This window comes from Erpetoichthys calabaricus, chromosome 12 (assembly GCF_900747795.2).
Source record: "Erpetoichthys calabaricus chromosome 12, fErpCal1.3, whole genome shotgun sequence".
Lineage (NCBI taxonomy): Eukaryota > Metazoa > Chordata > Cladistia > Polypteriformes > Polypteridae > Erpetoichthys > Erpetoichthys calabaricus.
In genome coordinates, this window is record NC_041405.2 from 47,947,029 (window position 1) to 47,962,925 (window position 15,897).

General features: G+C 37.0%; 1 protein-coding gene across 7 annotated transcripts in view; it reads right to left on the minus strand.

The window, feature by feature from the left end:
• arhgef9a (Cdc42 guanine nucleotide exchange factor (GEF) 9a) overlaps positions 1 to 15,897 on the minus strand; it is a 135,789-nt gene that overhangs the window by 38,977 nt on the left and 80,915 nt on the right. The window lies entirely within an intron of this gene.

Genomic DNA, 15,897 nt, shown 5'->3' on the forward strand with positions numbered 1-15,897 from the left:
TATAGGTAGGTACTACATCAATATAAAACTGACGAGCAGATAGTTCCTGGCCCAATCCCTGAAACCAGTACCCATAATCAGCAGACAACATCCATATCCATCTTCATGCATATCCATAAGCATCTGCATTTTAGCTGCCTCACTTCCTGTGACTTAGATGTCGCATGAATATTTAATTTAAATATTTAAAGAAGCCCAAATCTCATTAAGATAAAGGAAAATGAGAACATCAGGTCAACCCACTTTTAACAGTTAAATTAACTTTATAGGCAGAATGGCCTCCTCATATTTGCTGTCTTCCATATATTATAATTAAGCCAAATAGACAAAAAGGATTTGTGAGTATTTTACATTTCCTTCTTCAATGGATAAAAAAATGAGCATGTGCATCTCCCAGAGAAAGTGACTGACACTCAGGAAGGCAGCTCACATGGCAGAAACAGCATTGACAATGCCTGAACTGGACAGCAAGAGGCAATGACAAATGCAAAGTGGCAGGTATACATCCACTGCTTGTTTAATGTGACCTTGAGCAAGCCACTATACTGGCCTGCAACTACTACATGTACATTTATCATGTTATTAGGAATGGGACTATAAAAATAAAGACCTGATGACACTAATGTATATTTTGATGGATCAAAATTCTACTGTCTAACAAAGATATTTTTTTTCAAAGCTCAGAATTTGGCTATGGCTAGCTAGAAAATGTAAATAGCAGCTGGTGTTGTTAAAATAAAAAATATTTCCTTTGGAAATGCAAGCAAGATAAAAGCACAATAAAAAGTCTTACACTACTGCACTTTTTAAAATGGTGAAAAGTGTGTTGACAAGATGGATAACTAGATATAATGAAATATGATGTTTTTGGCCTTTGATATTGACATTTAAATAAATTAAAACGTAATATATAAGCATTCTTAATCAACTGCACGATCAAACATTTATTCAAAAGAAATGACTTGAAGCTGCCACTGAACTGTGTCTGCTTTCTCAAAGTCAATAATGCTGTGCAGCTTCTTAATTTTCAGTACCTATTAACAGCCTCCCTCCTTCACTTCAGCATTTCTGTACAGTCTTTATTTTGTTCCACAAAACCCTTCTATTTCAGGTAACTTTCTTTATTTATTTGTCAGCATTCTACCTGTATCTTATATTCTTGCATTTCTTTTCATGATATTATTCTTATCTTCCTTTTCTTTTAATTCTTCCCTTGAACATCTCTCTGTATGTTTGTTCTTTCAAACAGAAATTTGCTTTATGACATAACAGCAAATATGCCATATGACAGGAAACATCATACACATGTACATAGTACATTCAAGGCAGCACAATCACAACTCTGGAGATTTAGGTTTGATTTTTAGATTGTCCAATCCACACATGTAATTTGAATATTAAGAAGAATTTTTAGCAAGTATTCCATTTTCCTCCATAGTCCAAATCATGCATATTAAACATCAATCATATTGACCTGATTCAACTGAGCCTGAGTGTGTGCTGTGTGATGGACTTGCTTCCTGTTCTGGTTTGCTTCTACATTACTAGATGGGTGAATGATAAGGCCATGTCACATTAGACAACGTTTTAGGTGATTGTTGTAACCCTCATTTATATAATCTTAGCTAGTCAGAAGCAGTTGGGGGTGCACTCCTGTGTAAGATGCCCAGCAACTCAGTTCTACTAGTCCATGGCTCACTCTTTAGTCATAGTAGCGGGCTCTGCGTGGATGAGAGCTGACAAACAAGTACAATACATTTAATGCAGTGAAAAGGACGAGGAATGCCGGTGTTTTGGACCTGACAAACAGAAGATACCGTCATCTGTCTAATGGCTTATGTACCATGAAATAATGAAAAAAAGGGCAGAGATTGTTGCTGAACTCACCATACCTGTTAATCCTCTGTACAACAAAGGTTCTGCCAGACGGAACATTATTTAGCTGTTAGGAAAAGAGGCAAGCACAACTGTGCTGGAAAGTCAGCATACACAGTCACTAAATCTGACCTGTCCAGCGATATTCAGTTGTATAAACTGGCATGGATCAGCAACAAGATCTGCGAAATCAGTCGGTAAACCTGACACACCCCAAAGGACCAGAGCCTGTATAATGTGATACTGGCTTTACATTCAACAGTGAATTACACTAAATATCAAAAATTGCAGACTTCAGTGTCCCAAGTTTTCTGTTACATTATACAAAGGCAGAGTAACACTTTCAAGGTATCATTATGTACAGCTGAGATTCTGTAAAAAAAAAACATTTTTATTTGAAAGAGACCTTATTTTATTTTCATTAAAACAGATTTAAGTTATCGATCTTCCTCTTTTTACACATTTCAATAACAGATATGTCAAGAGCCACATAAAATCAGAATCTGAAGCATTGATGAGTAGTTTAGCTAAGCAATACTCTGAAAAATAAAATAATTTAATTATACTTTAAATGTATCTCTTTCAGTTCTATTTTATATGTCTAAAAGACAAAACCTTTAGAAAGGACTGAAATATCAAACAAAAACAGAATATCCTCATGGTTGGTGGTGTCTTTTACAGTTTCTGAATATTTTATATTTTTTGCATTCATGCTGTTCTATTTTCAAATTTAAAGCTTTTGTTGCTTTAAAAGTTTCAATAATGTCAGTTTTACACGACAGTAGAAACAGAAGTGCAATAACAGAAGATGAAGTGATAAAACCAAAAGTAAGATGTATGCATTTCATGAGGCTGAAAAGTAATGGCTACGTTTAGTTAAGATTCACTACTATGCAGAGCATTGACTCTGAGACCAGGCATCTTGATTCAGTGAGGTCTCTCTCCTACAACACGGATATTTTACATAGCACAAGACAGATGTGGGAATACTCCCACATGTATAACAACAAGCACAACATCAACATTTATTTATATAACACATTTTCATACAAGCAATGTAGCTCAAAGTGCTTTACAAGACTACAAAAAGATAGTTAGATGAAAAACATAAAGGAATAGTGTGATGATGCAGGTTCGCTCCTTATTTCCATCTTGCATCTGGGAGCCGTTGAACCCAACACCATCGATAATGTCACCGATGAGCTAGACAGTGAGGCACAACAAAGCAAGGGGATGGTGCAAAAAGTGCAGAAGTGCTTTTATTAAAACAACAAAAATCAAAGTGTTCAAATAAATAGTGCAGTGCATCTCAAAAACCTTTAAATAAATAATCCAATTTAAAAAACAACGAGGTTAAAACAATGGCTGGAAGCTGTCCTTTTTAAAAATAAAGCCCGGTGTATTCTTCTTCTGGTGACTGGCGACTCCCCTGCTTCTCCCATCCAGGCAATGCACCAGGGGAGTCACCCTAGCTGCACCTGACCTGCTCTGCCTGCTGTTCTGGAGGCTTCCCGATCCCTGGCTTCGGTTCTGCTCTCCCCAGACCGAGACTTGGGTACCCCAGCAACCAGGACGCTCACGTTGGGGCATCCACCTCCCAAGCCTCCCGACTCCCGCTGTCTTCCACAGCGAGCCATCCTTCTTCCGATGACTCCTGCTCCTCAACTACACGCTCAGCAGGAGCAACCACTACCGACTGCCCTAGGTGTCGGCCAAACACCCTGCTAGGGCTCACTACTCAGCTGCGTGCGAGCCTACACTCGCTCGTTCTCACTCTCTTGCACCAGCTTTCCTCTCCCCGCTTCCTGCCTTCTTCTCCTGCAACCCCCATTCACTTTTACTTTTTTTTCTCTCCTCCTAGCAGCCTCGCACTTCTATTTATTACGGGGACATGGATCAAATGTGGCAATTAACAGCTCCCGGCACCAATTACGAATGTGGACGACTCCTTACCTGTGCACTTAAGCGACGACCGCCCGGATCACGTATGCACCTGGGAACCTGCTCCAGCCACACTACCACGCCCCTTCTCTGAGCCGCGAGTGCGGCAATTATTTATTTAAAAAGCAGCCCAGTTGACTTGAGCTGTTGACCCGCTACACCACAAATAGACAATAATATTAAAGAATAAGAAACAAAGAAAAATGGTAAGGTCAGATGGCCGAGAGGACAGAAATAAACAAAAACAAAAAAAAAACAGTCAAGCTTGAAAAAAAAAATTTGCAGGGGTTCCAAGGCCAGAAAGACCACCCAGCCCCCCACTGTATACCATACAGTTATAATTTGTGTCACTTTGTACTTTACAGAATCTTTTCAAACTAAGTTTATATGGCAAAGAGAAAATCTTTGTAGTTTTGTAGGTGTACCTAATATACTGTACATTTAGAACATCTGGCCTTTTTTGGGGAAGGTGATTACAATGCTCAGCTGGGACACCACCTCCGGATTCTTTACAGATTATTATCAGCAGCAAGTTTTTAAAAGATTTTTAAATCTGAGAATGTAACTTCTGAACTCACAGATACAGAGCAGTGCTGAGCTGTGAACTGACCACTATTTCGTGTAATGTCTACTAAGACACATAGGATATACATAGACCAGATACACTATAGTGACCTAAATAAATACTGATTATGTTTTGATAACAAACAGTGAATGACATATGGTGACATTCAACTGTCATCTATAGAAGAATGTTCTTTGTATCACATGTTGCCTGAAAAGAACCTGTACAAGACCTGCATGTACTTGTCATGGTAAAAAACTAAAAGACACAATATTAGTCTCCAATACTGATGCCTTCCATGAACTTCTGGAAGAAGGGTCCACAGTTTTGTCTGAGTGCTAATAACCTGAGACAGTGGCCTGTGGCATTTGCAACAGTAGCCAAAGAGAAGCCTTGGATGGACTTTGCTGGGCCATGTAGAATGGCTTTTGAATATTATCAAACAAGTTTCTGGCAAACAATTCAATAGCTATGGTGAAGAAGGCAAGACATTACCAGCTCTTTTTTAAAGAAAGATAGAAAAATGTTGCTTTCAACTGAGAAGAATCTCCTTATCTTGGCAGGCAAATCATCATCAGTACTTGAACCTTCTGATAGAAATGGGTCAGTTTCTGTGGCTGATATTACCACAGAAGTTGACAAGCTTCAAGGTACCTAGGCCACAGGAGATGATGAGACACAGACTTAAATACAGAAGACTGCACTATTGGTATGCCCTGCTTGATGTGCCTGTATAATACTGGATGGATAATAAAGGCAGAATTTCTAACCTGGCAGACCAGAACAGAAGTTCAAAAGGAGACCAGGGAGTGTTTTCCAATTATTGATGCATGACAACCCTAATACACCTCAAGAAAGTATGTGATAAGGTGCTAAAAAGGCCACTCCAATCAATATTTGAAATTATGACTTAGATGAAGGAATATAGATTCTATCCTGAGCCAAAACTTTGTGATTGTGCAGATATTTGGGAGAAATGGGAGACTGTAAATCCAGTCTTTATAAGATTTTTGGTTCCTCATGAACCTTACGAATATCCTGTGAGAGTAATGTTTAATTAAATTGAGCTGAAGTAAAGGCAAGGTTGTGTTAGATTTATATTTTTAGGCCAAATTGGCTAATTCAGGTGTAGGACTCCACAAAGTGTCTATTTTGTCTAACCACGTATTTGCAATATACAGTATACATAAGGTATAAAGGACTAAATAAGACTTGAAAAGTATGTAGTTTTCAAGGGTTGAATCTGTTGTTTGCAGATGATGTCTCTCTTATTTCTGCATTTTCAATGTAAACTAGAGAGATTGATGTAAATTTAAGATGTAAATTTGAACCTTTTAATCTGATGTCATGATTCTGTTCTGAAGGGTTTTGAGAGCAGCAGTCCTCTGCTTAGCAGAGTAAAGTATCTCAGGGTTGTTTTCAGAAGTAAGGGTACTGTGATTTGTTCAGTAGTGAATGTAGTGGGGTGATGTACTGTATGGGATTGTAATATTGAAGTAGAAATTGAGACGTATGGCATTTTTGTTCAATTTGCTGGTAAATCGACATCGTCATTTTAATTTATTCTTAAGCTGCATTTAACATGCTGACCTCTCTCCCAGCATGTTTATGTACTGAACACTTGGTGTGAATATCAATCTTACTCAAACATGGCAATCTGCATTCAAAACCTTCCCCTGTTGTTTCACTGGGTGGTTTTAAATGATGTTCATACTAAACAAGGATATGAGGTACATCTTGTTAAAAATTCAAAATAGCCACAAAGATTTAAAACTTGTAACAAGATTCAGCTGTATTATCCAAATGTAAGAGTTGGGTGCTCTTATTCAAAACAAACACCGCCCCCTAAAACAAGTATTTATGTACCGATTATCCAAAGTTTAAATATTCATGCCACTTGAAAAATAAATCATTGTTACTTAATAAAAACCCTTTAAAGATTATTGATAAAAGACACAATTTTTTAAAGTTAAAATAAGTTAAATCTGATAGTTAGTTTTAATACCAGTATAAAGTTGAAGCCTACATTGTAGGCTGTAACATCTTGACATACTTTTGATATCAACTGCTGTCAGTTTTTAGTATGAGATGAAGTTATTCAAGCTGTAAAACTGACAAACAGTAAATGAGTCAACAATTAACATTTTAAAATCTATCAAAGTTATTTAAATCCAACTGCCCCACTGTTAAAAAGTAATTGTCATCTAATTAATAGCTAATTAGTCCAATAAAAAGAAATACTTTCTACTTACTAGAAAAATAAAGGATGAACTGGGACAGCCTTGTAAGTTGCACAGATATTGTCTCAGATCTATATTTTTGTATATCAAATTTTGCATATCAGGTGAAAATATACATCTAATATCTTTCACTTTGAAAAAGTCTCTTGTACAATCTAGAACATTATCTTCTCATGAAGATGATTTGGGACAATACTATATTTTCCCAGGAATGGATATTTCTGACAAACTGAATCCAACCAGAAGAACTAAAATCAAGTTTCAGAGAACTCCAGATAATCAAGCCACCTACAGACGTGGTCATGTCCTGCCTACTGTAAGCAGAAATAACTCAATGGTCTGAGAAACAGTGTGTAAAAGTATAATTAGTGGAACTACAGTACCAAGGTAAAAGGAATTCTCACCACATATGACACCACTACTATTTCTACTGCTACTACTATTACTACTAAGAAAAGCAAATTTTTTCATGCTTTTCCCAAAAGAAACAGGACCATTCTCGAGACACCTAAAAAATGCAAAATGGGTAGATGTGTCTAAAGGGAGTCCAATTATGCTACATGGGTCCTGTTAAGACCTGTAAACACTGCAAAGAACACAAAAATAAACAGCTATTATAGAAGGAAACACAAACTCCAACTGATTCCAGGTAGTTTGTCTGGAGAACGTCTGGTAATTTGTCCATCACAGAAAGCTGGAACTCAACTAGGTCAAGCAACAAAGTCTAAAATAATAATAATAAAATATGATAGCTAGAGAAATTTAAATGTCTACAAAATAAGATGACTAAGAAGGGTTTTTGATATTCTGGGAAGTTCAAATCAAAGTCCGGAATTAAACCATTGCAAATGTTCTGGCAGAGTTTGAAATAAGAATTTTTGTCCTGCAAAGCACTATGATGATAGTGTTGAAGAGGTTTTGCATAAAGGAATAGCTCCAAATTCACTCATATAGCAAAATATAGGGGCGGAGTGGTGGCTCTGAGGCTAAGGATCTGCACTGGTATCCAGAAGGTTGCCGGTTCGAATCCCCGTCACTGCCAAAAGAGATCCTACTCTGCTGGGCCCTTGAGCAAGACCCTTAACCTGTAATTGCTCCAGGGGTGCTGTACAATGGCTGACCCTGGGCTCTAACCCCAAGGGGTATGCAAAAACTAACAAATTTCTAATACGAGAAATCGTATAAGACGAAATAAAGAACGAATGAACGAACAAAATATGAAGCCAAAATAAAAAGGCATGAAGCATTTGGGTGTATTTATTGCAAGCAAAATGTGGGAGAACAAGTTACTGACAGTATAAGATTATTTTGTTTTATGTTAGATCACTTTGTTAATTACATAAGTATCAAAATTGTTCAATAGATTGAAACTGTGCTTGTGGGCTGTTTCCTCCTCTATGCTCATGCACTTCAGTGCTGATGCAGGCTCTTGGAAAAGCAGGTTCTAAAAATGAATTAGAAAATGAAAGCATCAAAATGTAACATTTGTTTCTACTCAGTTTTTTCCTATCTAATATTAGGATATTGTAGGACAAAGTGGCCATAACTACATTTCATTAGGCTTTCAGTGACACAAGAGAAAACAGTAAGCATCAAAGAGATGCAGAAAGCCATGGTTTCACTATCTCTACCTGCATTATTTTAAAGCTGATTTCATTTACTGTAGCTCTAACAATATTTGATCAGCTTTCCTTTTGAGTTTTATCAGATAATAAGATATGTTAAGCTAGGATATGTTGCCATGTCTACAGAGACTCCAATTAAAGGTACCTAAAAGGATAATTCACTTTAATTTTGTAATATCAAGATGAGCGCTTTTCAGTCCAATGTATAAAGCAGAGAATGCATCTGTAACTGGAAGGGACCTTGATTCACCTGGGGCTATACTTACCCTTAAGTCTAGGTGCATAATGCATGCCTTCTACCTCTTTGAAGCACAAAGCTGACCCATTCTCTTGAAGCCAAGAAAGTACTTTCTTAGGGCATGGACTAGGCTACTTGTTGAATCCTAAAGCTAGACATTCTGGACTAGCTCTAAGATCCCCTCTTTCAAGCTTAGACTCTGACCCAGTGACTAAGCCTTATCTGGGAGAAGATGTCAAACGTAAAGAAGGAAATTTCAGTGCATACACATTTGGGCTAGAAAGAAGCACGCTTTTCCCAATGAAGTGGCAGAATATATGGCAAAGAGCAACATAAGAAAGACAGTACTAAACCAGAGACACAAAGGCTCACGTGGCAGAGACAAAGAGTGCACTTCACTAAACCTGAAACAATGACTCAAAACACCACACAGCATAGGACATTACAGTTAGGTCCATAAGTATATGGACAGTGATACAATTTTCATAATTGAGGATCGGTGAGCCACCACAATGGATTTAAAATGAAGCAATTAAGATGTGTTTGAAGTGTAGACTTGCAGTTTTAATTTAAGGAGTGTAACAAAAACATTGTATGAACCATTTAGAAAAGACAGCCATCTTTATACATGGTCTCCCCATTTTCTCAGGCTCAAAAGTATTTGGACAAACCAAAATAATCATGAAATAATGATCATCCTTTGCAGTCAATGCATGCCCGAAATCTGGAACCTTCTCCAAGTGCTGGGTTTCCACCCTGCTAATCAATTTTGTCCTCAGCAAGTGAAATGCATGTCCAACTGGGTTGAGGCCAGTTGATTGATTTGATCATTGAAGAATATTCCACTTCTTTGCCTTGAAAGGCACTTGGTTTGCTGTCACAGTATATTTTGATTCAGTGTCCATCTGTACTGTGAAGTGTCATCCTATCAGTTTTGCAGCATTTGTCTTAATCTGAGCAGGCAGTATAGCCCTGTACACATCAGAAATCATCCTGCCACTTCTGTCAGCAGTAATATCATGAATAAACACCAGGATCCATTTCCATTGGCAACCACACATGACCATGCTGCAACACTGCCTCCATCAGGTTTCACAGATGATGTTGTACGCTACAGATCACAAGCTGTTCCTTCTCTGGCAAAGTCTAATCTGTCTTCCTGTGCTTGAGGATTACTAGTGGTTTGGGCCTTGTGGTGAGCTGTCTGTACTTACTTTCATAAAGTATTCTCTTGATTGTAGACTTTGGCAATGATAGTCCTACCTCCCAAAGAGTGTTCTTGGTTTGGCTAAATGTCATGAATTAGTTCTTCACCAAGGAAAGAATTCTGTGATCATCCAGCACCGTAGTCTTCCACAGTTGTCCAGGCCTTCTGGTGTTGCTGAGCTCACCAGAGCATCACTCCTCTTTAAGAATGTACTGTATGGTTGATTTGACCACTTGTGTTTCTACTATCTCTCTAAAGGGTTTCTTTTGTTTTCTCTGCCTAATGATGTCCTGTATTTACTTGCATGGACAGCTCTCTGGACCTCATATTGAGAGTTTACAGCAACAGCTTCCAAATGCAAATTTCACACACTTGAATTCAACTCCAGACCTTCTACCTGTTCAATAGTTAATGGAATAATGAGGGACTTGCTCACACTTGGCTATGGAACAGCTTGTCAGTCGATTGTCAAAATACTTTTAAGCCTCAGAAAATGGGGGGATAATATATAAACTGTCTGTCATTCCTAAATGGCTCGTACTATATTTCTTAAAATATAGAAATGAATTAAATGAATTAATGCTGAAAGCCTACATTTCAATCATGTAATTATTTTTTCAGATCAAGTCCACTGTGGTGGCGTATAAAGCCAAAATTATGAAAATTGTGTCACTGTCCAAATACTTATGGACCTAACTGTATCTTTAAATGCTTGGGATCATGAACTGTTTACCTGTGTGCAAAGATAAATTAAAACTCTAAGCAGCTAGTAAGCAGCCAGCTTCCTTATGTTTGTTTGCTGCTGTGTAATAAACTCATGACTGTCTTAGATAAACTTCTAGCTTTTATAAGCTTTTAATTTATTAGGAGACAAAAGTCTCAAGCCGCAGCCTAATGGTTTGGCCATTTAGCCAACACTCACTCCCAGCTGTGCATTAGACCAACAGCGGGATGACTGTAATGTCATGTTAAAATTCCAAAGATGGAACACTGAGCGAAAAAGGTTGTAACATAACAAAAAACCCACTATCTTATATAGTTGCTTGTCTCATCTTGTGTTCTGTCTTTTATATTCATATATAAACATTTATCATATTTCTATAATCCTTGTGTTTCATCCTATTTCTTAAAAGAAGTGTGCTTCAGTTACCTTGATATAAATCCAACAGAAAGTGACTCCTATAGAGACATGTAAGGAAAATAAAGTAGAAGCTTACTAAATTATCTAATTTATAAATGGCATAACCAATAATTAATCGGTTAAAAAGTATCTATCAATTCTTCTCATCCATATTTTCCTATAATATGCATAAAGATCATACTGTTTCATATCAATAAATGTAAAAATCAGAAAGAGGAATCAATTTTGTACAGAAGTGCTGTTTTCTTCTGTCTCACTTTCCTTTATATCTTTTTATTTCTTCTTTTCACATAGCCTTTTCTCTTTTAAGTTAATAGTCGCTTTCCATTTATTTTGTTCTTTCTTTCTTTCTTTCTTTCTTTCTTTCTTTCTTTCTTTCTTTCTTTCTTTCCTTCTTTCAGTGTTTTCTGTATCCCTGCTCCTTGTCTTTACTTCCAGTTTCTTTCCAAGCTTCTCCCACGATGAGCATTACTTCCATTTTGCATTTTCCTTACCCTGACTTCTTGCTTCTCTCTCCTCTCTCTCTCTTTTATTCTCATTCATATATTATTTTATTTCTTTATATTTCCTTTCTTTTTATCCATTCTAAATTTTTCTGTCCCCCTTCTTCCCACCCTTTCTTCAATTCCCCCTCGCTTCTCTCCTTCCCCCTCCACTGATTTTCTTGCTAAGATCATTCCCTCTGCTTTTACATAATCTCCATCAGAATTCACACGTCTGCAGACGCCCCCACACACACACATACATACACGCACACACACAGAGATGCTAATGAATCCTCCTTTTAAGGTAGTTTTAGAAAATCTTATGGGCTGAATGGTAGGTTTATCTTTATAAGTTTAAAATAGAGCATAATGCAAATAAATGATAATGTATTTACTGACGCAATTACAAACTGTATCACTTTTTAAAGCCCCAAGCTGCAAAGTTAATTAAAAATATAGAGAAGAGAACAAAACAAAAGAGAACAGATGAAGACAGAAGGAAATAAGACAGTATAACAGTGCTCCAGCAGTATTCAATGGGGGATATCCCCAGTGATAACCAGGCCAAAGGCAAACATTTTTGCAATCCATGTAATGCAGAGAAAATATATTTTGTCATATAAGATTTGGGTGATATTGGAATTTGTTGTGATAAGTATCCATTTTGACATTGTTGTGCTTAAATTTAGCACATGCTGGGGCATTGCACAGCAATTTATATGGTTTGTGATGTCTAAGCTAAAGGCAGGCTGCGCTGAGATCGCCTGCTGTCAAAAGCTGCCAGGCAACCCACACACTAAACACCCATGTGCCAATTGCCTACTGCCAGAAGTCACCAGGTTGCCTATATATTTTCCTCTGGACACCACTATGCATTTCTAAATATAAAACTAACTATGGCTGTATTCTTGTGCAGGAAACAACTGTTTTTATTTTATTCTTAAGGTCTAAAGATACCTAACTTATCACCTAATGAAATCAATACATGAACACTCTTTATATATCGTGCTTACAGGTCAGACCCAAAGGCGTGCTGATGTACACTGAGGAACACAAATAAAATGTCCCATTTAAAGCAAATGAAGACTTTAGTTTTGTTTTTCTTCATGAGTCTATTGCCCAGGCGTAAAAATGTCAATTGAAGCATAGAAATAGAAAACTACACCAGAAAGTAAACTGTGACCAAACTAAGTAACACAGCATCATATTTTAAAATTAGTTGTAAAAATTACAAATATATTCATTCTAAAGTGCTTATGGCTTTTATAAATGTCCAGAGCCAAAAAATGCTTATTACATAGAGACATGGTATGGACACACATTTACATTAATGCATGCTTTGTCAAAATTCATTTTAATACTGACTGTGCATTACACTACATCAGCTTAGATGTTTGTAATATATTTATGTGAAGAAAGTCTAATGAGGGATGGAATACATCTTTTTGGACATAAAATTTTAAGAAAGAAACAAACAATTGTAAATCAATAAAGAAAATTAATGGAAGGTGAAGCTGAAGTGCTGCTTAGTTTAATTATGCAAAAGGTAAGAAACAAAAACAACTTAAAACCAGCTTGTTGAAGGCAAAATCTATGCCTTAAATATATAAGATGTACATAATGCTAATAAAAGTTAATAACTAGTTAGTAAGCATAACCAACTGCTATAGTATACTGTTTAATATATTTATTTAAATGCACCTTTGCAAAGAAAAGTCCACACCCAATGGCCTTTAGATTAATGGATGACATTTGCACCCTTGCTGTCATTAGGACTATAGAAAACAAGGGCTGAATTCTTAACAATCTGAACAAATCATAAAGCAATCCATGAAGCTTTACTTGATTCTTTAAAAAGATAACTGAATTTCTTCAGCTCCAGATTCTACCACAAAAATTTTATTAGTCATGATTCACCAATCCATTTATTTTCTGAACCAACTTGCCAACACTGGCACGGTTCATCATGGCAAATATTAATACTTAACACCACAGCATGACATCCTCACTATAGAAATTGTATAATACCCTAAACAGGCATCAATAAAGCAAGCAGCAAACACTCTAAAAATACAACAGGTGGTCCACAGTTTTCATTTGCAGTCCACTCATTTATTTATAGTTAATTGCCAAGCTATGCGCTATCATTTTATGTATTGCAAAGGTAAATCTGTTACAGCAAAGAAATCCTCTTTAAGTCATTCACATCAGTCAGACAATACTAAAATTCCTGACGCAGAGAAGTTGAAAAATATGTAGTAAGTTAATCCTTTAGGTAGTGACATATGAATAACTGTCCAAGTAAGTTAAGGCACATGCAAAGACCCTGATGGTACAGCTGAAGCCCCAAACATTTAAAAGCTAATGACTGACCACTAGGACACCCCAGAAAATTACTAACACATATCAGACACCGGTAAGCAGCCTGACACAGAGCACCAAAAACAGATTTATAGGACGCTGTCCTGCAAAAGCTTTGCTGTCTTTAAAGTCTAGATACAGACCAGTCAGAAATTCCTAAGATGCCTGACATAGGCCAGTTTAAAGGTCCTGGTGAAAGTTATTAATGCATACCTGAACATATTGGCATCTGCAAATTTAAGAAGCCATAAATCTCTGAATGCAGACAACATACATTCCACAAATACTCTGTTTGTGCTAGTAAGACATGCTTGAAGACCCAAATAAATATCATTAAACAGTCAAGAAAGCTTTGAGAAATGCAAGTGAGGTGCTGCTTATTGCCTTGCCACACACCATTAAGGCAATCCTGGAAGCTTTAAAATACTTAAGTTAAGCAATTCTTTACGAACAATCTCCCTAGTCCAAAAACATGCATCTTCTTAACATTTAAAACTCATTGGAAACCCCTCATTTTTGCCATTGCATTTTAGATTGCTGTGTAAATATTTTTATAAAACTATTTCATTTATGCTTATTACACTGATGCTGCAGATGTAAATATTGAAAAACAGGTTATTAATGACAGGAACCCCAAGGATGAGAAAGTGCAATATTGTAGCTGCTGCAGAGGAGCCTAGTCATTTTTGGAGTTATATTTCCAAAGTTTGTTCCTTTCCTTAAATATTAATGTGTAACACAATATTCTACACAATATTCTAAAATGTGCATCCTCTACAGTTAAGTGACATGCCACTGGAGCATTGCTATACTCTGACTGGTATTTCAGGGGATCTTTTGTCAACATTCTGCTAAACTGCAAAGCCAAATGCCATGTGAAATCTAAAGCCAATTGGTATATGAACCAGAGATGAGTGACATGATACCTGAGTGAAGATCACTGGAGTTTTTGTTTATTTCTAATAACAACTGTTGCTTACAGCACATTATGCAGACACCCAAAACACCCTTCAACTTATACACTGGACATTACACGCTCAACTGATCTACTATGTACTGGCTATACCACCCAAACTCCAAATTAAGGCTAACAATTTTACGCGCAATATTTTCTGCTGCAATGTACTTTTTAGTCAAAATTTTGCATTTAGCAGACGGCTCTTCTGTAAATCTCTAGTCACAAGAGGCAGTCTTTTCTGCGATAACTAGCTACTGTAGTTGCTCTGCTGGTATCACCACATGTGGTAGCACGTTTAGACCTCAGGTAATTCACTGATCTGTAGATGTTCTATATTATTTGGTAACAGTAATCACCATGAAAGGTTCCATGCAAACAATGATTCATTATGGTAAATAGCTACGGGCAAAAAGGTTCAATTCATAATATGTGATGGGGACAGGTAACTCTGTGCAAGGGATGTCAGAGAAAGAACACTTCTCACCTTGGGGGTAGGGCATGGTATCAAGTAACACAAAATAGGGCTGTACTGCTTTTCAAAGGAGAAAACTTGCAGAAGTCTAGGTCAAAACCTCTAGCCCTTCAGGTCGCAGTGCATGGTTCTTATCCTGAAGGACTGTTGCCTCTTTGAGGAAGGTAGCTGAAGAGCTACTTTGGAGACATGATATGACAATGATATGAAGGCTTATAAGTACAGAGGTGTTCAAGAGTCACTGAAACAAAAGTGGTGCTTGGCTAGAAAAGGAGTTTAATGCTAGTCTAAGGGTGTAGGCCTATAGGCAGAAGGATGAACCAAGGGTTGAAAGAAAGAAAGAAAGAAAGAAAGAAAGAAAGAAAGAAAGAAAGAAAGAAAGAAAGAAAGAAAGAAAGAAAGAAAGAAAGAAAGAAAGAAAGAAAGAAAGAAAGAAAGAAAGAAAGAAAGATTGGGGTGTGAAAAGGAGCTTTTGGTGGCTTGAGGTCAAGCCTCTAGACTGGACAGAATGAGGCTCAGCACCTATTTTGTTAGGTCCACAGAGGCAGATGACATTTGTTTCAGCTTTGTTATACTTGACAATTTGTGTTGTGACTTTGTGTATCCCTCCCTTTTGTGTCTTTCTGACTACACACGTTGTTTTCTGCACATTTGACCTCCCTGGCATTACTCTGAATTTAAGAGTTCCCCTTCTATTCATATCGACACACTGCTAAAGCCCATAATAACGTAAGCTGTGTAATACTGTACATTAATCAAAAATGGAATCCAAGTTCTAAAACTGATTGG